Here is a 22,528-nt window from a genome sequence, read left to right on the forward strand (position 1 = left end):
TGATAATATAGTATTGTATGTTACTCATCCTACTTATGCAATTTCAAATAAACACCATTTAACCTAAATACCATGCAGCATGACACTTAGGGCCCTTTCCCATTTGAAAAAGTGGATTACGTAGATCGATCCAAGTCCGCGAAAAGTAACGTTTAACAACTTCAGTATAGGCGTGCCAGATACCTAAGCCACTTAAGCTGAGTGCAATTTAGCGAGAGTCCCCTCGGAGATGGGTCGATCCTGTTAGCTGATCTAGGTATGGGAACGGGGTCTCTCTGCACGCCAATACTGTATAGTGTGCTTGTTCGACAAAAGTTGAAATACAATTAACATTATTTGATTATTTATGCTCTCATCCACTCAGCCATTTTTCTTTTTCATAACTAGCCGCAACGTATTGCAGTGATGCAACGCTGGTTATATACACTGTTTGGCTTGGTAAAAGTAAAACATGGAATATGTGAAGTGATATAGCAATGGGTTTATATTCCATCGGTCTTGGTACTCCCAACGAAACTATCGTTCTACGTAGCTCAATCCAACCCCGCGGGGAGCCTTGATGAATGCAAACAGTTAAACACTTAGACCCCATTTCCAGAGATTAGATCGATCTACTTTAGATCGACCTTACTCCCTGGGGTTCACGCTAAATAGCTGTCAGCCGAGCGGACACGAAAGTTAATTACCCCCTTACAGCTTGTAGTAGGCGGGACGGACATTTAAGCCGGATTATCTGACAGTAATCTAGTGAGACTCCCTGCGGGGATAGATCGATCTAAAAGCTCTGGGAATACAGCCTTAAACATGCTTCCCATGATCCCAACGTACTTGTATAACCATCAGCTTTTCTGTATTCTTCTCAACGCCAAAAGCAGGTGTGTTGATCTGTTACACTGATTGCATTCATCGGGACCCTTAGCAAAATGAAAAGTTTGCAGCAAACTTGCAAAAAATTTGCAGCAAATTTGCTGCAAACCAAATAGTTTGCAAGAAACTGTTTGCAGGTTGTTGCAAGAAAAATCACAGTTGTTGCAAATTTGCTGCAAATTTGTAGGAAGATTAAAAGTTTGCAGGTAGTTCGCAAGAAAACTATCATTTTCTAGCGAATTTGCAGCAAATTTGCAAGAAAGCTTCTATTTTCTTGCAAATTTGCAGCAAATTTGTAAGAAGACCCTCATTTACATAAAAGTTTGCTGGAAGTTTGCAAGAAAGACTATACACTGTTGCAAATTTGCAGCAAATTTGCAAGAAACTGCTCATTTACATAAAAGCCTGAAGAAAGTTTGCAAGGATAAATATACCCTGTTGCAAATTTGCAGAAAATTTGCAAGAAAACCTTCATTTACATAACATTTTGCAGGAAGTTTGCAAGAAAGACTAACATTGTTGCAAATGCAGTAAATTTGCAATAAACTCCTCATTTACATAAAGGTTTGCAAGAAACTCAGCTTTTATACACACCAAGTTAATTCATTTGCAAGAAATTGCAAAAAATTATTTCATGTTTGCAGCAAATTTGCAAATTCTTTTTCATATAAAAGTTTGCCTGAGTTTTGCAAGAAAGTCCATACCTTTTTTTTACTAACATACAGTTAAATTAATGATGTTTGCACTGAGCATGGGTGTCAGGAAGTGCCATTTTCAAGCCAAAATATTAGTATTAAGTTTTAAAAAAGAAAAAAAAAGACCAAGTTAACTAACAGCTTATGAGATTTTTGCACGAAACTAAGAAATTTATAAACTTTAGTTTATGAGAAGTCTGAAGACACCTGAAGACACTTAGACATTTGTTAATAGTTTGGGAGAAGTTTGCAAGATGACATTTACTTAGTTTGCATAAAATTTGCAAGATACTCAGCAGTCTACTTACAGTTTGCGATAAGTTTGCAAGAAACTTGGACATAAACTTACAATTCACAAGAAGTTTGCAAGAAACTTAAACAATTACTTACAGCTTGCAAAAAGTTTGAAAGAAAATTAGTCAAATACTTACAGTTCGCCATAAGTTTGCAAGAAACTTAGACATCAACTTACAGTTCACAAGAAGTTTGAAAGAAACTTAGACAATTACTTACAGTTCGCGATAACTTTGCAAGAAACTTAGACAATTACTTACAGTTCGCGACAAGTTTGCAAGAAACTTAGACAATTACTTACAGTTCGCGACAAATTTGCAAGAAACTTAGACAATTACTTACAATTCGCGACAAGTTTGCAAGAAACTTAGACAATTACTTACAGTTCGCGACAAGTTTGCAAGAAACTTAGACAATTACTTACAGTTCGCGACAAGTTTGCAAGAAACTTAGACAATTACTTACAGTTCGCGACAAGTTTGCAAGAAACTTAGACAATTACTTACAGTTCGCAACAAGTTTGCAAGAAACTTAGACAATTACTTACAGTTCGCGATAATTTTGCAAGAAACTTAGAAATTAACTTACAGTTCACAAGAAGTTTGCAAAAAAAAAAAAGGGCTATTTGCTTACAGTTTGCAAAAAACTTATAAAAATAGAAATTAACTTTTTTTTTTTTAATAATCAAGATTTAGGCATTTGAAAACTTCTTTTCCATTCTCGAATCCATCCTTACTCAAACTAACAAAATTGTACTAAAAAAAAAAAAAAAAACAAACAATTCATGTACAGTTATGGATTTTGCCCACTTTTTGGCCAAATTTATTATTTACATAACCCCACATAAAAAAATAGTTCCAAAGGCTTATATAAATGATTATTTATTCATTATAACATTTGTACTTGACATAATTTAAGTTCTTATATATTATTATCAAATTAATACTTTGATTTACTGCTTATAAAACCGAGTAACCAGGATGATGTTAAGATTTCATAGGGTTTTCGTGATTTAGGCAGATTTGGAGCAATACTGAATTATGATGTAACCCACCAACTATCAATGAACATAAAAATCAACACTACACGGGATGACATTCCTGAGAAGTACTTCTTAAAAACAAATAAACTCTTTAGCCCAGGGTGAGTTTGCAAACCAGTGTATACTGATGAGCATGTGAAGATCACTTAATTGACTCCCAGTAATTGCATGGGCAGACCACGGCATACAGAAAAATGAGCAAAATACTAAGGTGCACTGTCAAGTTATGATCAGGGTAAATTGGTTTGTCACATGGGTCATCACAGGTATCTCCATTGAATCATCATCACTGTCACTATAATCACCATCACAGTGGACTTCATTACTCAACTCTTCTTCGCTATAAGAGAAGTTAGGACCACAGTTTTCTTTGCCATTGTCATTTTCACAAACTTCTTTTAGTTGTGTTATTGTGTCAGATATGTCACATATAGCTGTTGCTTTAATATTCTGTACATCCAACTCTTTGGCATTCTCAGGATAAGGTCTTTATCTTTTGGGTCTCACTCTACCAAGTTGGTCAGCCATCTTGTCTAAAATAAATAAGAAAAAAAGAATTATGAAAAATATATGTCACAATAAGCCTAGATTGATCAAATTTATTATAACAGGTCTCATGATTAATAAAAAAAGATGTACATTTTCAGTCCCCATTTACTATAGATTACTAAGTAGCATTGTATTCAAAGCAGAAAGATTCTCATTTCAGTATATAGCACCTACATAAACAAACTGATTTCTATCTAAGCAAAGAACAGTGGTCCTTCAATTGAAATGCATACTAGTAAGGGTGGAACTTCAAATTCAGTGTCCTTGACACATCTGGTCTTTCAAATTTTCATGGATAATTACAGTGCAGCAGAATGGCTCTTTGGTTCTTTTATGGAAACTACACACCTGAGAGATAATTAACTAAGCAGACCAACATATTACACACTGATTCTTATCTGAGAGGTCTTTCAATTCAATTTGTTAAATCTCTAAGCCCTGTGGTTCATCAGAATGAAACAATGAAAGAATTAAATGCAAATTATTTAAACTTAACAAAAAAAAAAAAAAAAAAAAAAAAAAAAAAAAAAAAAAAAAAAACAGCAAACCCATGCTTATTAAGTTCAGTTGCATATATTCCTTTTTTCAATTATATGTCCTTCTTGAAAAGTAATCATTATACTTGGATCCTCGGTTTTCAGGATTTTCAGCTTACATAATTAGTGAAGTATGAATAAAGTTTTATTTACAGTTATTTGTGCATTGATTATTTAATTTTCCTCGACTTTAACACCCCCCCCCCTCCCCAATCCGACATTCTTAATAGTAAAAATGTATTTCTGCTTAAGCATGCTGTGGAACGGACATTTAAGAATAAAACCCTAGATGTCACTCAAATCATGTAATTCACAGGCTCTTAAACTCTAATTAGTGCCTGAATACCTTTAAATTTCTTCTGCTAGTTTGTACATTGATTGTCTTCATATAGCAATACATGTATATATTCCTTATGTCTGTGTTATTGGCTTGTTCGAATAGAATTGCACTGTAAAATTATCAAGTTAATGTTGATAGTCCTCAATGCTAGAAAATTATATTTTCCTTGGCACTTGTTATTATTTTCTGAATCTTTTCTTGTAGTTTTTTGTTCTTTTTTTTCACTTTTGACCTAATAACCTTTAAATTTTTGCAATGTATTAAACATTTTTTAAGAGACACCTGCCAGATTCCCCCCCCATCCCCCCCCCCCCCCCCCCCCCCCCCCCATTCAAGTCTCTGACATGCTCATCTTGCAAGATGCTGAGAGAAAGGATGAAACCTGTTCACACCTGACTGTTAATAACTGATCTGTATCTAGGTAAAGATCATGGACCTTAAAATTCCTCCTTGCTAATTAGAGAAGCATTTAACAACAAACAAGTATCTATCCCTTAAGGTACATACTGTCTTTCAACAAGCTTAGCTGAACAATTCCACTTCTAAGAGTATTTACAGGTCATCAAAGCTTAATGTGACTACAACACAATTTTAAATTCTATATTATCTGACAGATATTTTAGGACTACCTAAGCTATTTAGCTTCACTGGATTATAAATGGATTCAATTAAAAGCATTTCACTTCCTGACAAATAACCCAAATGACTGTGGAAGGGGTTCTAATAATGGAAAATTGCATTTTGTTATGCATATACCTAGAGACATCAAAATTTTATCAATTTTAGGATGCATAAATGGTAAATTTTTGCCACAAAAGTTCACCAATTGCCAGTAAAATTTTAAATAGTACTAAGGTAATTACCACAAGACATCATTTAATACTGCCCGAAAAATGATATTTGAACAATATTTTCTGCTAGCTTGCTATGCCGATATAATCCAGGCAGATAAGTAAGATATGTACTTGTATGTTAAATTTTCAGCCAAAATTTAAAATAAGGAGCAGTTAAAAGCTCCTTTATGCTGATCAAGTGATTTTTCCTTGTCATGTATAATAAATTATTCTAGTTGTATAACAAACTAGTAGAAGTAGTTAATAAGCATTTACTGGGAATCCATGTTTCACCACACTCAGTTCAAAATGAACCTTTAACTATGGTAATATACACAGAAACCTACAGCTAATTTTATTAGATTTTGTTAAACTAGAATAAACTAAATAAGTAATAACAGTAGACAAGGGTAATATTTTATACATCAAACTGTCATGGCTTAAGAAACACTAAAGGGAATCCTCCTTCCAAAGTCTTAGTTGACACTCACTCTTAGAAAGGTGACAATTTTCAATTGGCTGACAACTATCTGAAATGCTCAGCCCACAAGATGTGCTGCTAGCAAGGAAGAGCCCTATTCACACCTGACTGTTAATTACTATAGCACTGATCTGTATCAAAGATTCGGGGACTATTGTAAAGTGAATAATTATTTGTTGTTTAGGACAAGCAAGTCCCCATCTCCTAAGACTCAAACTGTCTCTTAATAAGCTTTCCTAAACAATTCCACTTTGAAGAATACAGCACAGCAGAGCCTAATCTAACTGTACCTCAAAAATTTAATGTAAGCTGACATATAAGTATATTTGGGCTATTTAACTTCACTGGATTGTTATAGACTTGATTTAAAATGTCATCATTATTTGACACAAGCTAAAATGTAAGCAGAAAAGATGCTTTTAATGTAAAAATGCATTTTATATGGCATTTATCAGTTTTAAGACATTAAAATTATTTAACTTTTATCAATGTCAATTCATAAAAAATACACAAACCAAATGGTCCTTTTAATAAAACAATGTAAAGATAATATAATTCTGATGGTAACTTAGGAATGGAAAGAAAAAAAGTAATATTTACTAACACTCACTATTTAAACAATGTATCAAACTGTTTCGTGCTCTTTTTTTTTTTTTTTTTTTTTTTTTTGAAGAGACACCTGAGAGACCTCCTACATTCAAGTCTCTGTTGACACCCACTCAAATATTGAGATGATAATTTTCAATCATCTGATAACTATCTTGCTAGATAAGCTGCTACGTACCTTTCACTGCATGGTTTGCTAGTGTTGTTGGGATTCATCTTCCGCGAAATAAAGACACGCGCAGCCTTGACGACTTTTCAACAATTCCACCCCAGTAAACATTAGTTGGTCTGGATGCAGGAGCAGATCTGTAGTGGTGTTGGCAGAATCTACCTTTTCTAATCGATAGATCATATTCATGGTCCACAGGGGAGCTCTCATGAACAGCGATTATCTCACAACCGGAAATGGTCATGAAAACGATTAATCGTGATAGGTTGATGCGCGATCTGATGCATCACGGGAAATTTTGAAGAAGAAGACGGTTTGAGATTTACCGGCAGCTGATTTTAAGTTGGTGTAACCAGTTAGAAATTATGATGCGTTGATTGCAAAGCCAGGTGAGTGCAAAGATTAATCAGAACGTTTGATTCAAGATAGGATTTTACTACACTCAGAGAATTCTCATCATGCCTGCGAGTAGAAGGTAGAAAGTAAACCGATTCTAAATACAGTTCTAGTATGGGGGCGCTAGTATGGTACTTGTTGGGAAGGCCATCTCGTTCTCTCTCTCTCTCTCTCTTTCTCTTCTTATTTTCCTCTCTCTCTCTCTCTTCTTTTTTTTCCGCTCTCTCTCTCTCTCTTCTTTTTTCCTCTCTCTCTCTCTCTTCTTTTTTTTCCTCTCTCTCTCTCTTCTTTTTTTCCTCTCTCTCTCTCTCTCTCTCTCTGTAACGGTGGAATAAGTGTGTAACTATATTCTTTTTAAATTATAGAGACGTGGATTACTATTGGTTTTGACAAGGATGGAGTTGTATCAGTGGAAGACGTTTCGAAGTTTGAGAGGGAGGAAGAGGAAGAAGGGGAAGTCCTTACTGTTGGAGAGACACTCATGGCTCCTTGGGATGGTTGCATGTATTTGGCAAAAGTGATTTACATTTAGTGGTAAGTGTATTCTCATTTAGTATAGTTTGCTTAGGTGAAATAAATTCAAAGGGCAGAAGGGTTCATACAGCACTTAAGGTATATATTAACAGAGCATCACTGTGACATGGATTTCCAGTAACACATATAAACTACTTCTTCAAATTTCCTAATTACTCATATAAATTTAACATGACAAGGGGTAAACTGAATAAGTCACCAGATTGGTCATTAAAGAGCTTTAGACTGCTCCTTTCTTTAAATTTTTGGCCAGAAATTTAGCCTATTTTTATGACCTATTATTATTATTATTTTTATTTATTATTATTATTTTTTTTTTTTTTTTGCCCATTGATATACAGCATAGAGTGCTAGCAGAAAAATCTGTTCAAATATTTTTTTTCTTTCTTTTTTTTTTTTTGGGGGGGGGTTTATTAAACTATGCCTTTTGGTAATCCTCTAAGTTATACTACTTGAAACTATATGCTGGCATTTTGTTGGCTTATGTGCATGGCCAAAATTTACTTTATATGCACCTTTAAACTTAGCCCCTTGAAATTACTTTTAATCTTGAAAAAAAAAAACTTGCACATTCAATCATATCTGCCACAGGAAAAATTTATAGTTTTAATAGTCTTGATGGTTTTAAAAGTCAGTTTTGGTCATTTCCACAGAAAGGAGAAATATCAAAGTGCAAATACATGTGTTTTAAAAGAATGCTTTGAAAGCTATTCTCCTTTTATTTTAGATTACAGAAATGCATGTCAGAAGGAAAAGAAGGCATATGTGAAAGGTGAGTAAATGTATTTTCAGTGAGTGTCAAAGACTTCTGAACAAATCTAAGAATTTAAGTGTATCACCCTCATACTGACTCCTCTTTGTGAAACTAATATGTCTGACAATTCCATAATTATTGTTGGGTTTTTTTAAATAGTAACACAGAATCCAAAATGTTTCAGTGTTGCCTTGCTTCTGAATAACAGGAACCCCACTTTTTGTTTTAGTTCAAACAACCATGCAACCTATGATGAACTGTTCATATATATAAATATATATTCTTAATGCATCACTTTTTTGGTAGAATAACATTTTATGTTTTAACTTTTTTAGATAAAAAGGACAACCAGAGCAATGGTAGTAGTGTAAGTATATTGTTGATTGACCTGCAATTGCTGTTGCATATATTTTCCACTAAATGGTGAAAAAATTGTAATTTCCTCTTTCAAATAATAAGTACATTTTACACACTTAAATTCAAATTTAATAAAGCTTTCCCTATGTTATTCAAGGAAAAAAATCAGAGCCAGCTTGTAATGCAGCAGTTGAAGAAAGTGTTTCAGTGCCTCGTGCATCATCTGTTCCCCGTCTTACTCCCACCATCTCCAACTCTGTGCCCTCTATATATCTCCCCACACCCATACCATCTCCAACCCTGTGTCCTCCATATCTCCCTTCAACACATACCATCTCCAACCCTGTGTCCTCCATATCTCCCCACACGCATACCATATCCAACTCTGTGCCCTCTATATCTCCCCACACCCATACCATATCCAACTCTGTGCCCTCTATATCTCCCCACACGCATACCCTGTGCCCTCCATATCCATCCCCCCCCCCCCCCCCATCTGTCTCATTAAGTTTTTTAAATGAAGTCATGCTTTCTTTATTTATTGTTTAAATTCTCTTTCTTTCAGTATATGTTATTAACAACTTGAAAATGGATGGGCCAGCAATTAAGCACACTATGAGTGCAAAAATTCACACTGCAAAGAGGGCCTTAAAAAAGGTAGGAAAAGTATTTTTAACTGTGATTAGATTATACCATGCCTGCTAAATTTATTTTTGTTTTACTTAACAACATAAATCATATATATGTATATATATAGGTGTATTTATTAAGGGAATCTACTAGAAGCTTACTTGACAAACTACCTGTGAGTGCAACAAATTTTACAAGAAATGTCAAGTTTTATTTTTCTTGTCTTTCAGATGTGATATGGTGCTTGTATCCCAGTCGAAATTTGGTCTGACTTCTCTAGCGGGTGAAACAACAGCGGTGATATGTTTTCCAGAGATCAACTACAACCTGCCTGATCTCTACGTTTATTTCTCTGGCTGACAGATTTGGAGACTCCTAGGACAGCAGGGACTATCTAGCTATCGGTTCAACTGATCAAACTCACTCTGAGCTCTTATACTAAGTTCTACTCCTTATATACTTATACACACAAAATACATTACAGTGAATCATTAACAGGATTGAGATATTGAAGCCAGTTAACAGAATTAAGACATATTACTAAGGACTCAATAATTAAACTCGGACTTCTTTAAACTTGGATGTAAATAAAGTTGTTGAACCCTCTTGAAAATTAAAGCATCCTTTATAGCTTGGTTACTGTTCTTTCCAATGAATAAAATGCATAAGCAGATTCACGTTGTATCATTATATCAGAGACATCTGAACAATCTTTACCAAATGTTGATTTAATTTGATTTAAATGTGCAAGTTTCTAAAATAAAATATTGAAAAATGTTTATGGTGTTTCTTACTGATATTCTGTGTGTGCTATTTTTTCATTCATTTGATAATTTTCTGTATGTGTTCTGCCAGCTGTGCTATATGGCTAAAATACAGTAATAAAATTTTGCTACTCCATGATTTCAAATATGGCATACATGATTTAATTAATAAAAAGAACTGGCATAAATAAAAGCATAATCACTGGGTTAAATATTAGTTGTCAGTCTACTGCAATAGTGGTACTGCAGAAGAATGTTTTTTCGAATTGTTTTTTTTTTTTTTGGGGGGGGGGGGGGTTTCCGGAAAAATTCGCGAGAACAGTTCTGGAGAGTTTGCAGCAAATTTGCAAGAAGGATTTCTTAAGAGTTTGCAGAGCATTCGCAAGAACAGTTCTGGAGGGTTTGCAGCAAATTTGCAAGAACTTCTAGTGAATTTGCAGAAAATTCGCAAGAACAGTTCTGGAGAGTTTGCAGCAAATTTGCAAGAACTGTAGTGGAGAGTTTGCGGCAAATTCGCATGAATGGTTCTCGAGAGTTTGCAGCAAATTTGCAAGAAACCTGTGACAGATTCCCTTTTGTCATGCTGATTAAGTTTGTGGGGAGTTTGCAGCAAATTTGCAAGAGACTTAATTTACATGGTAAATTTCCTCTTGCAAATTTGTTGCAAATTTGCAGCAACTGTTTGCAAGAAGCCTTAAATTTTGCTAAGGGGAGTCCCCGCAGAATAGAATCCATTGGCATAGAATGACAGTTCCATTGGGAATGAGCCCTTAAACGGTACACAAGTTAAAACCAAACAGTTTTTGAAATATGCTAGGACGTGGTGTGGCTACCAGTATGCTAACCGGCCACATACCCCAAGGCTAAAGATCCGTTCTTGAGGCTATCGACTCAAATTGAACAGATAGTGGGGAATGCGCTGTCGCCACATGTGCTTTATAATGGGTGTCCGATACGACACCTGAGCACTCGGCCCCTTGGGTTAGGATTACATAACACTCGACCAGTACATCACGAATACATCTAAGTATGTTTTGATGAATATATCGCAGGTAGGCGAGATATGCTAATCTCTGCGTGAAACATATGATCCGTTACTTTGATTCACGTCAGTCGATTCATCTCAGAAGACAGTTTCAGGGTTTTGTTGGTTAACCGCCAATCGAGAAGGTGTCATTATAAAGTGCAAACACGATGAGTGTCTATAACACAGCAAATGTTGTAATGAACTTAAAAAGGCGAAAATATTGTCCAGGCATATTAGACTTAGTTTTAGTATACATTTTAAGCAATCTGCATATTTTCATGTCTGTTGCCCATACTACATGCACCCGTAACAAGTTTCTATTCTCTATGAGTCAATACACCGTATCCAATAACAAAATGAAATTCAATTTGCTTTTCCGCTTTCCATTTGTGTATAATATTTGATTCTTGATCATTCAAAGCAATAAATGTACCAAAATACCACATTTGCAAAAAAATTGTTTTTGCATTAAAAAATTGCAAGTAATAAAAGACTGCAAACTGAAACGTAAATGGCGGACGTTTCATATAACGGAAGCATCTAATTCACAAGCAATTTAGGCTGCGGCTGTGTTGTGAGGAACCCCTGATGAACAAACCATTAAAGAGAGCTAAATACACCGTGGTTGCATTGATTAAACCTAGGTTAATACCAGTTAAGCTAAGACGCAAGTTAGACACTAACTGCAAAACAACAAAAATTTAATAGAAACAGGAATATGATACAAAACTAATTCAATGTGTTGCGTTTTTCATTTCGTTGGTTTAGTCAACCACAAATTTCTTAATTGGCATTGCATGTGGTTGTCATAAAAAGGTGTTTCGAATACTAGGACAGTAGGATGGTTTCAGAAACTACATTCTTTGTTTTTGATCCAAATCGACCCAGAACAATCCCAAAACACTCAGTAAGGAATTGGGTGTTTCGAATGCTTTAATTTAATTCGTCTTATTAACAGTTGTTTGTTTTGTATGTCGACTGAGGGACATACATTGTCTCGGTTTGTCCAGAATGTAGACTCGAAGGAGTTCTTCAGAAAAGAAAAATGCACGGATCCATGCTTGTTTTCTCTCTCCTCCCCCCTCCCGTATCTGAGTTGCCTCGGAAAGCAATTGAAGCCCTTTGATTACATTAACATATGTAAAAACATTGACATTATCCCGCACGAAAATGCAGTAGTATCGAAGTAGCAAAAAAGCATTAACGCAGTAGTGGTGTGGAGCATATTTGCAGTAGAAATGCAGCATAGCCTACTGCAATTCTACTCCAAAAAGTACATGGGTTTGTACAGAGAGGAGCATTAATGCAGTAGATTAGCAGCATGATAGAAGCATGTTTCAAATATGCTAATTAGCTCCCAAATCGAAGCAGATTTGAAGCATGTTTGCAGTATGATTGCAGTAGTCTACTGCGGTTTGCAGTATGATTGCAGTAGTCTACTGCGCTGGAGTATCTACTGCGTTTTCTTGCACATTGCTTTGTGACGTATACACCCAGTAATACTTATACACGGCTTCATGCTTGCCTCCACCCCACCCCCCACCCCCCCACCCCACCTTCACCCGTATCTAACTTTGCCTGGGAAAGTAATTGAAGTCTTTTGATTACATAAACATATGTAAACATATATGACATCCGACTTGCTACGACGCATGTTAGACACTGACTGTAAAACAACAAACATTTAAGAGAAAAGGGAATACGATACAGAAATAATTCAAAGTGTTGTGTTTTTCGTTTCATTGGTTTAGTCATTGGAAAGTAATTGAAGCCCTTTGATTACATAAAAATATATAAAAATATGTGACATTCGACTTGCTTTGTGACGTATACGCCCAGCTTCATGCTTGCTCCCTCCCCCCCCCCCCTCCACACACACACACCTTCACCCGTATCTAAATTTGCCTCGAAAAGTAATTGAAGTCTTTTGATTACATAAACATATGTAAACATGTGTGATATATCCAACTTGCTTTGTGACGTATACGCCCAGTAAGACTTTGGACTTATTTATTTGTCCGAGATATAGATCTAAGTATTTAGCTCCATTGAGCGCTTGTTGAACAGTGGACTAACAAATCTGGTAATTAAATGTGGCCCAGCCACTTGAATGCTTGTTGCGTAATCCCCTCGGGATTATTCAGCGTCTATTCAGGAATTAAATGGAAAGCCTTTAAGTGGAAGCCATATTTAATCCGTGTAACTGTTAGTCTGCTGTTCTGAATGCGATAATTGATACAACATTTTACATTTTATAAGCCTACAAAGTAATTTATAGCCTCTCTTTCGCTCTCTCCATCTTTCTGTGTGTGTATGTGTGTGTTAGTGTTACAAAATAAGACATGCATCATCAATTGTATTGCAACCTATACAGTATGCAAGACCGTGTACATGTTTAACATTGAATTCGCCATATAGCATTTGTAATAAAGTGATAATCCTGTGGATAGTCCAGTGGAGGATACATAAAGTAGTTATCAACCCCTCCCCACCCCGCCCAATTTCCACTTTTAATAAATTAATTAATTTAAAGAGTACCACAATAAAATTGGACAGCACCAAGCAATTTTCATATCTTTTACTGCCTACAAATCAGTGTAAAATTTCCCTAGGCTACTGTTTTATTTTTGCTAAGCTCCTCCCGCCCCCCCCCCCCCCGGGCTCGGCCCCCCTCGCCCCCCCCCCCCCCCCACTGCCCCTAGCCAAAATTTGTCCTACACCGTGGAACTGGACCATTTTACTTAACATCAAATGACACCCGGCCACTGCGCAGTTGTACTAAAATCGGGTTTTCATCTACACTCTTTTAACTCTGGTCTCAAGTGCCCGTCCATAGGGCCAGACAAAACAAAGCAATCTGAACTTGCATCCAACTCTCCGAATGTCGTGACTTTTGAATGGTCGAAGCATGTCCGCAGGGCTGTATCATGGTGTGCGATAGATAACTTTGTTGCAAGCAAATTATGCAGCACAGAAATCTGTTAGGGATTATCTACAATGAGAATGGAGTTCTATATTGATTTATCCATAAACAATCATAAGAATAACACTCACACGACAGGCTGTCCAAAATCTATAAGAACATTCCTTCTGATCTTGAAACAAACACAACCGTAACAGTATTTCTGGTATTAATTATGATACATGGGAAATGGCCCAAATCTCTCATCATTATTGCTTCTATCTTCGGCTTTTGCTACTATCATTATTAGCAAATATTGTTGAAAATGATAAAAATTGCTTGTTCCAATATTTTGCTCTTTTCTTAGTTTTAGTTTTCACAATATCAGATAAAGGGAAATTTCGTCCTTTGAGGCATGTGTGTTCATGTCGTAAATGCATTTTTTTATTTTGTTTGCTTGACATTTGGATAGGAATAATGGTACAAAGTGGATGTTACGTTGCGAAATGGTTTTATTAAAAATGTTATGTGGCCTGCGAGAGGTTTAAGGAATTCCCGATTGAGTCTGCAAAAAGTGGCTTTCCACGAAGTTTCACGTCTTGCGGTTCCATAAACAACCGCTTTGTTTCACGAATGATATGTTTATAAAGTTTTCGCACTTTTCTACACGACAGTGAGTGACAAAATTATCGCTGTGAGATTTGCTGTGATGGCAGTGGATTCATTAAAACCATCAATGTTTTGTCCCCGTGCATCTAGATAAATTGCATAACAGGGACGCCGTTGGAACCTTCTTTAACGCGAAGATATCAGGTATTTTACTTTGCACAATCTGTAACTCACGATGCCTTGATGCTATTTATGGTTATTGTCGTCGCAGCTTGTCTCTTGGTGCCATAGAGACAGTTGCAAAAATAGGAGTGTAGTCAGTGCCATGTGTTGCTTTAGACCGATGTTACCGTAGATATGGGCAACCTCTACATCCCCTACAAAAATGACAACTGTCGGCACTGGCAGTATGGACAACGTTTGTTTTGTCATCCAACTGCCATAACTAAAACACAACAGAAGAGTTTGCCAGAACTTTACAGATTATTATTTACGACAAAAATGCCAATTTTTTGTATGACGTATGACGTACGAGGTACTTTGTATTGCATATTAAAATGAGTAATAAAGAAGGTTTTCAAAGACCTGTAGCTTCATGGTGAGATGAACCTTCCCAGTTTTGCTTTTGATAATCTAAAATCAAATTATTCGACAGGTATGAGCAACTTCAGAAAATGTTGTTTATGTCAGATACCTCTTTTTGTAGGTAGAATATCATAATAATAAATTTCAGTACACACCGCTATTCACAAATATCATTACCTATAAGACCAAAAATTACAAAGTACATGTATTTATCGAAATTATGTTTAATTCTACATGTATGTTGATGTTAATATGATCACGTGTTTTGGTATGGATCGCCCACCTAAAATGTGAGAGGGTTAAGGTATTAATTTTTTTAAGGGAAACAGGTGCTGGGGGATGCTACCGTAAACAGTTAATGCGCATGCGCTTGACATGATTCATAAAGCCAACTCTTGGACAAACGGTTACAGAGAGGTGACTTTATCTTAGACCAATAACAGCTGTGAAACATACGTCAACAAGGAGTCTGGAAAAGATGCGCCTCAGCGGTCTTTGGAAATTGGTATCTAAAGTGAAATTCATCAGTTATGTTACTTTGCTGATCTTAGTGTATAACTCTACAGGTAAGCGGTTTATTCGGATTGTAGGCCTAATTATGTTTGTTCTTGAATCTCTCAGCTAGATCCGCACTGAAAACATGGCACAATTCCTTCATATAAAGGAATGCTTTAATTTCAGGCTCATAAATATTGCTATTGAATGTAACTGTTAACATTATTATTATTATTATTATTATTATTATTATTATTATTATTATTATTTACTCAACATAGACCACTGCACATAAATCCTCACTCCTCACGAATTCTACAGATAACGATGTCAAAGATTTATATATGTAATAAGGTGCGTACTACCTCATAAGAAAAAAATTAATGCAGCATTACTTGTGCAACCTAAATTATACAAACGTTACGTTATTACATGATACCATACATCTAGTACATCACCATAACAATATTACATTACAAAAATAATACAAGCATAGTATTTACTTTACCCATATTCTTATTATGTATTCTATCTTAATCATATTCAGCAGAAGGAACTTAAGATGCATGCCTGTTCCTGCACCTAAAACTGGGATTATAGGCCTAATATGCAACCTTTTATAATTAATATCGGAGAATGTTCTTATTTACCTCTGTATTTATTTATCTCGCTTTAATTTACACCCAAACCCAACATAAAGGTCCAAATCAGGTCACAGGCATGCTCTTAAAAATATCTAGTGCACAGATTACAAACTATGTTTGATTATTTTAATGTCCCACGTGAAAAGGTTTGTTTCAAAGCTTCACTCTCCTGGAACCATGAATAAAAATTAATTCATCGCCTAGCCCCCAAAAAGGAACATACGTTATTGTCACAAATGCAAAACGTCCAGCTGTGGAAACGTTTTACTCACTTTGAAAATTCAATCATCACTGGTTTTGTCCTTAAATTTATCTCCCACAAGTATAACGTTGTAAACAATTATGATAATCTCCTGTATAGAACAGCTTATTTTTGAGCGACTTTGTAGTTTGTTTGTCACTCAATATTACAAAAAAAGGGGGAATACACCCTACTAACAGTAAAATAAGCATGATGAACTATTCTCCATTCGTTGTCCAAATGTTGTATTAGAAATTGTATTAGAAATGGAATCAAATATATTTTTCAGTCAGCAACAGAAAACCACGTTTCATATTGTACCAAGTACTTGGGCAAGATGAAACTTTCTTGGGAACATACGTTACGTACATGTAGTATTAGCCATGACGCAAAGCCGCTTGAATTACAGTTTAAATATTTATAAGAATAAACGTACGTCATATATAATTTACCATGACTGAATGTAGACGTAAAGTTGAGACAGCCGTTGAGTTTTGTTCTATACAAATATATGTTTAAAAAATCGAATACTATTTCGAGCTCATTCAATGTTTTTATACTTCTAGCATGCGAAATTCATCCCTATATTGGGTTTGGGTGTTTTTTGTTTTTTGTAACGGTTGAACCTACTCGCATTTCAGTGTCAAGATAAATTATCATGAAACATTCCAGTAAAAAGATGCATGGAAATGCACACCGAAATATCATAACAATAATGTTCTGACAATACGTCAAAAATACCAGGAAAAAAATTACTTGGTAAAATTATATAAACTCGCAGTAGATAATGATAAAAGCGCTGGCAGCTTTTTATTTAAAGTCGGCTTTGTTAATACTGAATATAAATCAATTTCAGATACCCAATGCAACTGCAGCAATCAAAGAAGACATATGTTTATCTTAGAAGTATATACACCTTCGGTGGCTCTGTGACCCTCCGAAACAATGGCATCATTTTAAATTAATCTTTACGGGATTTAAACGCAAACATAATTTTTCCTTGAAAAAGGTATCCCCTACCCACTAAAAGCTGCTCGACCCGTTCCTTCACTTGGGTTTGTATTTAGTATTTTCTTTCTCAAATCAGACCTCGATCATGCCCTTTTATAAAGATATCGCCTAATGCCACGGTATATTACTTGGAACCTTACTGGGGTACATCAATTGCAATCAAGCCGGAAGAGGCAAAATCTCTTAAGCTAAAAGCATTTTATGAAGTTGAAATAGTTTTTCGAAATGTCACACTAAGAGGCCTGCACGAAATACCGACTATTTGAACTAAGATCGGAAAAATATTAAATGATCATTTTTATATATAAGCAAACAAATGGTCTCTCTCTCTCTCTCTCTCTCTCGCGCGCGCGCGTGCGAGCACACACACACACACACATGCATACATAAGATTGCGTTTGAATAATTAAAACTGTACATAACAAACATACAACACGATGAAAAATTATATAACGAAAACAATTAATGAAATGAATGCATACTAGCGTAGAAATACAGCATTTACATGTTATAAGGGTTAGATTACTACTAGTCGCTTTTCACTCTGCAGAAATTCCTGCCCGTGGTCCATTTTAAATTTTGTTTTCTCTGACTCAATATCGGAAAGCCCCAGCCCAAGCAAATTCAGGTACCAACAGTGACGAATATTCATTTTGGCACAACTCTGTTTATTGTTATTTTTATAAATTATTAATCAACTTGAATTATTTGGTAATTTCTCATTTTAGGTTTTGCCTCCTCTTTAAGAGGACTAACGGAAGAAGGATGGGTTTCTGTCAACAATGGTAACACGACCAGGCTTCTCAATCTAATTTACAACTTACCCCCGCTTGACGCCCCATTTCGGACACCTCTTATGGCCCTAAAGATTACCAAGCCATATTATCCCCGTCGCCATGGGCAACAGGACGCCAAAGACCGCATGCGCACCAGCGAAGACCCCCCAGGGCCCGTCCGGCTTGGCGTTCGCCTCGTCTCTTCTTACCTTAGTATTGACAAACGATTCGATTTTAAAAGAAAATCAAAAGTTCACAAAAGCGACAAACTGATGTGCACACCGTTTGAATATTGGATACCAAAATGCTGGCATAAGTCACAACGACCTTAGGTGGCGACAGTTGGTTTTATATAGAACAACGTTCAGCAAGATACACATGAGAGCAAATAGGAGCAATTCAATTATTATGATAAAAGTTTGCACTATAATCATTGTGATTTACTTGTTTTGCTTGTAACCTAATGCAAAAAACAACCAGAGACATTCGATTTAGATAACGAAAGATCTAATCCATTATTACTGGCCTTCCTGAGCAAAATGAAAAGTTTGCAGCAAAGTTGCAATCGTTTTTCTTGAGCCTGACTATGCCAAAGTATTTGGTTATATGTTCCAGTATCCGTATGGCATCAAAGTTATTGTTGAGCAAAAATGTTCATCAGCTTAGGAGATTGATGATACTATATGATAATAATAAGGTTACTGCACACAAACTAGATATTTAACTCCAAGTTTTTTAGTCACGGTCAAGGCGAAGGCCCTCATTAGACTAAAAATGAAAGGAAAATTCTAAATTGTGCTCAATTTTTATTGGCCGAGGCCGAATGTGACGAAAATATAATACAGGACAGAATACATGTTCCATTTGCAGTATTGTTGCATGCTCGAAAATAAATTAAAAAAAAAAATTTAAAAAAAAAACGAGATTAGCGGGCTTTTTATTTTCAATTGTCATTTTCATTTTTATTCTTACCTATATATTTAAAAATTCTCCTGAGATTTCCCTGTTATTTTCATATTTACTATTATTTATTTCTTAAGTCTCCTTAGTTAGCTAAATGCCAGTGAAGTCAGTCCTCTAAAATTCTAGCCCTAAACCGATCATGATTTAACCATATTTGTTCAACAGGCCCTAGAAACCTACCCTAGGTTCTAAATTTCCGTATTGCCAGCTCGATCTTGTTTTTATATTTAATCCATATCAGCAATGCGAAACTCTAGCCACCAGCGTCAACTTGTGGGCGTCCTTCTTCAAAGTTTTGCCTGGGGCGCTTCCATATTTGGAAGTCACAAGTCTCGCACGTCACAACTTTGTCCCCCTGCAGCTCCATATTTGGAAGATTTAACAAGCTAGCTTTTACCGTGCCCTGACACTCAGGGTATAGAAACCGGATAACCGTTAGTTTATTTTCATACTTTATTAAATCACGGAATTGTATTATCCTTTGATCAAATCTATGACGTAGATGTTTTCGACATTCTTGATTCAATGTAACGACTTTCTTTACGGTCTCTTTCACCGGAGTTATCCCTGTGTGTAGCGATACGATCTCATGATGAGTTGATAGGTGCGTACGAGGCTTTGGTGAAAGACCCTAAGAATTCAATAAATATTTATGGACCCGTCTTTAATTGAAGCTAAGAAAGTGACCTTGTTCACAACGTACCCCAGTAAGAAATTTATTCATTTATTTGTCCAATTATTCCTTTATTTTTATTTGTTATTAAAATATTCATTCATCTAATATCAGTTTGTTCTTTTCATAAAATATGCCCATCTATTATCAATTAATCAATTGTTTTCATTCACTCAAACAACATTCTAATCTTTGTATTTAATTAAGTATTTAATAACCTCTTGAGTGAAGACAGCGTGGCCCAACGGTAGCGTGTCTGACCTGCGATAAGAAGGTTGCGTGTCACAATGCTTTGTTTTTAAATGTAATCCAGGAATTCCGCGTCCTTTAGACAGAAAGCGAAGTTTTTTCATACCTACACTTTATCCCCCAATTGATGTAATATGTCTTTAAGTATTAATTACACTTACTGCAAATTGTGTTCTTTAAAAACTTAAACATCTATAGCAAAAAAAAAACATCAAATGTGTGTCAGTCGGTATGCTGTAAACAATTTAAATGGTGGCAGGAGCTGACAAGGTAACAATTCAGTCCAAAATGATCCTCTTGCTCGTTCTATTCGCTTGTGACTTGAAGGCGATGTAGCCCTCCCCCTTCCTCTTCAGCCACCCCAAGCCCCAACTCAGTCCCACATCTGTGATGAGAATAGGAAAGACAGATCATCTTACGGTTACGCCACGAACCAAGTCTAAATATATAAGAACTGATTCTTTTCATTGCTGTAGTTGAGATGAACACAATCAACTGTTGAGCCCTTACTGCCAGCAATTTCAAAGAGAGTGGGTGTAAAAAGCCATTTGCTACTACTCATGGCTAAAGACAGTGGTTGACAACGCTACTGTCTTATATGTTACCAAGCGAATCAATTAATCATGTTTACCTTCTGTGCCTCCACTGGCCCCCCACAACCCCAACCCATTAGGAGAATTATATATCTACAAATGTAATTTTAATTTGAAAACTCGTGTTTATATAAATAATTAAATGATGCAGCCAGTCAGAGCACTCAACCGGGTCTCTTGGAGGATCTACACATTGCTACAGTTGAGCTTTGAAACACAATGTAGCACAATCACCGAGTATTGAATTATATTTTTTATGCCGAGGCTCAGTCCTGGTGTTAATATGATAAGAACTACATGTACCAAGATGTTAATGTGGATGTGAACTGTTAACCCAGATGCCTTAAGACTTTTTCCAATGTCAATGTTTTACATCAGTTTAAGTAATTTGATAGTAAATTAAATTAATTAGACAGAAAAAGAATCAAACAGCTTCACGAAAAAAGGCAAAAACATCAACCAATGCTTGGAAAATTAAATAAACCCGAACAGTTACCTATCGGTAGATACCTGAACAATCAAGGGGACTTGTAAGTAAATACACACGTGAATGTTGTTCAAGGAATCTTAAGAGATATCATGGCAGAGACAAGTCTTTGTAAGTGGAATACATGCAAAGTTCATGAACATTAACGCAGACATAAAGGTTAATGGACTTTATTTAGAACGGCTCCTAAGGGGGTTTCGTTTAACGCAACTGCTTGTTTATGCTTTCCTTGCAATAAAGGTATTATTACCAAATACTTATTATATTAGATCATAATAAAATACCTGTCTTAAATACTGGGAGAAGTATATAGGTGTGATAACCCCCCAACCAGCCTTTTATAATAAGGATCCCTGTGCAGAGCACAATGGGATCAAAGATGGTCATTTCAGTCTGTAAAATAGCTTGGTTGCCTGAGGGTTAAAACCCGCTGTATGTCTACATGTGTACACCGTATTTCTCGCTTACCACCCTCGCTTGCCATCTAACGGCAAAAGGTTGCGTAAATAATTTGAAAACATAGTAACTCACAAGGGCAATATTTTTCTTGTCTAACGCCTGCCATTGAATATTCTATGTGTGCCAGGACATTGACGCGTGCACTGTTGCACAAATCACACGAGTCGAGTAGGCCTATGTCTTGGATAAAACAGATCACGTGAAACATACAGTAGCTAACAAGAGCAATGTTTCCCTGTTGAGTTTTGCTGCATATTGTAATCTTTGTTTCCTTATCAGGCTATGAAACATTTCATTGTGTCAATAATTATTCCCTTAGCAAAATTTAAGGCTTCTTGCAAACAGTTGCTGCAAATTTGCAACAAATTTGCAAGAGGAAATTTACCATGTAAATTAAGTCTCTTGCAAATTTGCTGCAAACTCCCCACAAACTTAATCAGCATGACAAAAGGGAATCTGTCACAGGTTTCTTGCAAATTTGCTGCAAACTCTCGAGAACCATTCATGCGAATTTGCCGCAAACTCTCCACTACAGTTCTTGCAAATTTGCTGCAAACTCTCCAGAACTGTTCTTGCGAATTTTCTGCAAATTCACTAGAAGTTCTTGCAAATTTGCTGCAAACCCTCCAGAACTGTTCTTGCGAATGCTCTGCAAACTCTTAAGAAATCCTTCTTGCAAATTTGCTGCAAACTCTCCAGAACTGTTCTCGCGAATTTTTCCGGAAACCCCCCCCCCCCCCAAAAAAAAAAAAAACAATTCGAAAAAACATTCTTCTGCAGTACCACTATTGCAGTAGACTGACAACTAATATTTAACCCAGTGATTATGCTTTTATTTATGCCAGTTCTTTTTATTAATTAAATCATGTATGCCATATTTGAAATCATGGAGTAGCAAAATTTTATTACTGTATTTTAGCCATATAGCACAGCTGGCAGAACACATACAGAAAATTATCAAATGAAT

General features: G+C 35.8%; 3 long non-coding RNA genes across 3 annotated transcripts; 2 read left to right on the top strand and 1 right to left on the bottom strand.

The window, feature by feature from the left end:
- Positions 1-2,643: 2,643 nt before the first annotated feature.
- On the bottom strand, positions 2,644-6,593 carry LOC147760519 (uncharacterized). Its single transcript, XR_015330813.1, has 2 exons — positions 6,422-6,593; positions 2,644-3,431 (listed from the first exon to the last, which is right to left on the bottom strand). It is a non-coding gene; the product is annotated as an uncharacterized LOC147760519 (long non-coding RNA).
- A 61-nt stretch (positions 6,594-6,654) lies between these two features.
- Positions 6,655-9,860, top strand: LOC147760520 (uncharacterized). The gene is made up of 6 exons (XR_015330812.1): positions 6,655-6,801; positions 7,174-7,342; positions 8,070-8,114; positions 8,432-8,463; positions 9,019-9,110; positions 9,314-9,860. It is a non-coding gene; the product is annotated as an uncharacterized LOC147760520 (long non-coding RNA).
- Positions 9,861-15,317: 5,457 nt separating this feature from the next.
- Positions 15,318-19,062, top strand: LOC147760521 (uncharacterized). Its single transcript, XR_015335644.1, has 2 exons — positions 15,318-15,536; positions 18,090-19,062. It is a non-coding gene; the product is annotated as an uncharacterized LOC147760521 (long non-coding RNA).
- The last annotated feature ends 3,466 nt before the right edge of the window (positions 19,063-22,528 follow it).

Source organism: Lingula anatina, chromosome 8, assembly GCF_051362555.1.
Source record: "Lingula anatina isolate TDL-2025a chromosome 8, LinAna3.0, whole genome shotgun sequence".
Lineage (NCBI taxonomy): Eukaryota > Metazoa > Brachiopoda > Lingulata > Lingulida > Lingulidae > Lingula > Lingula anatina.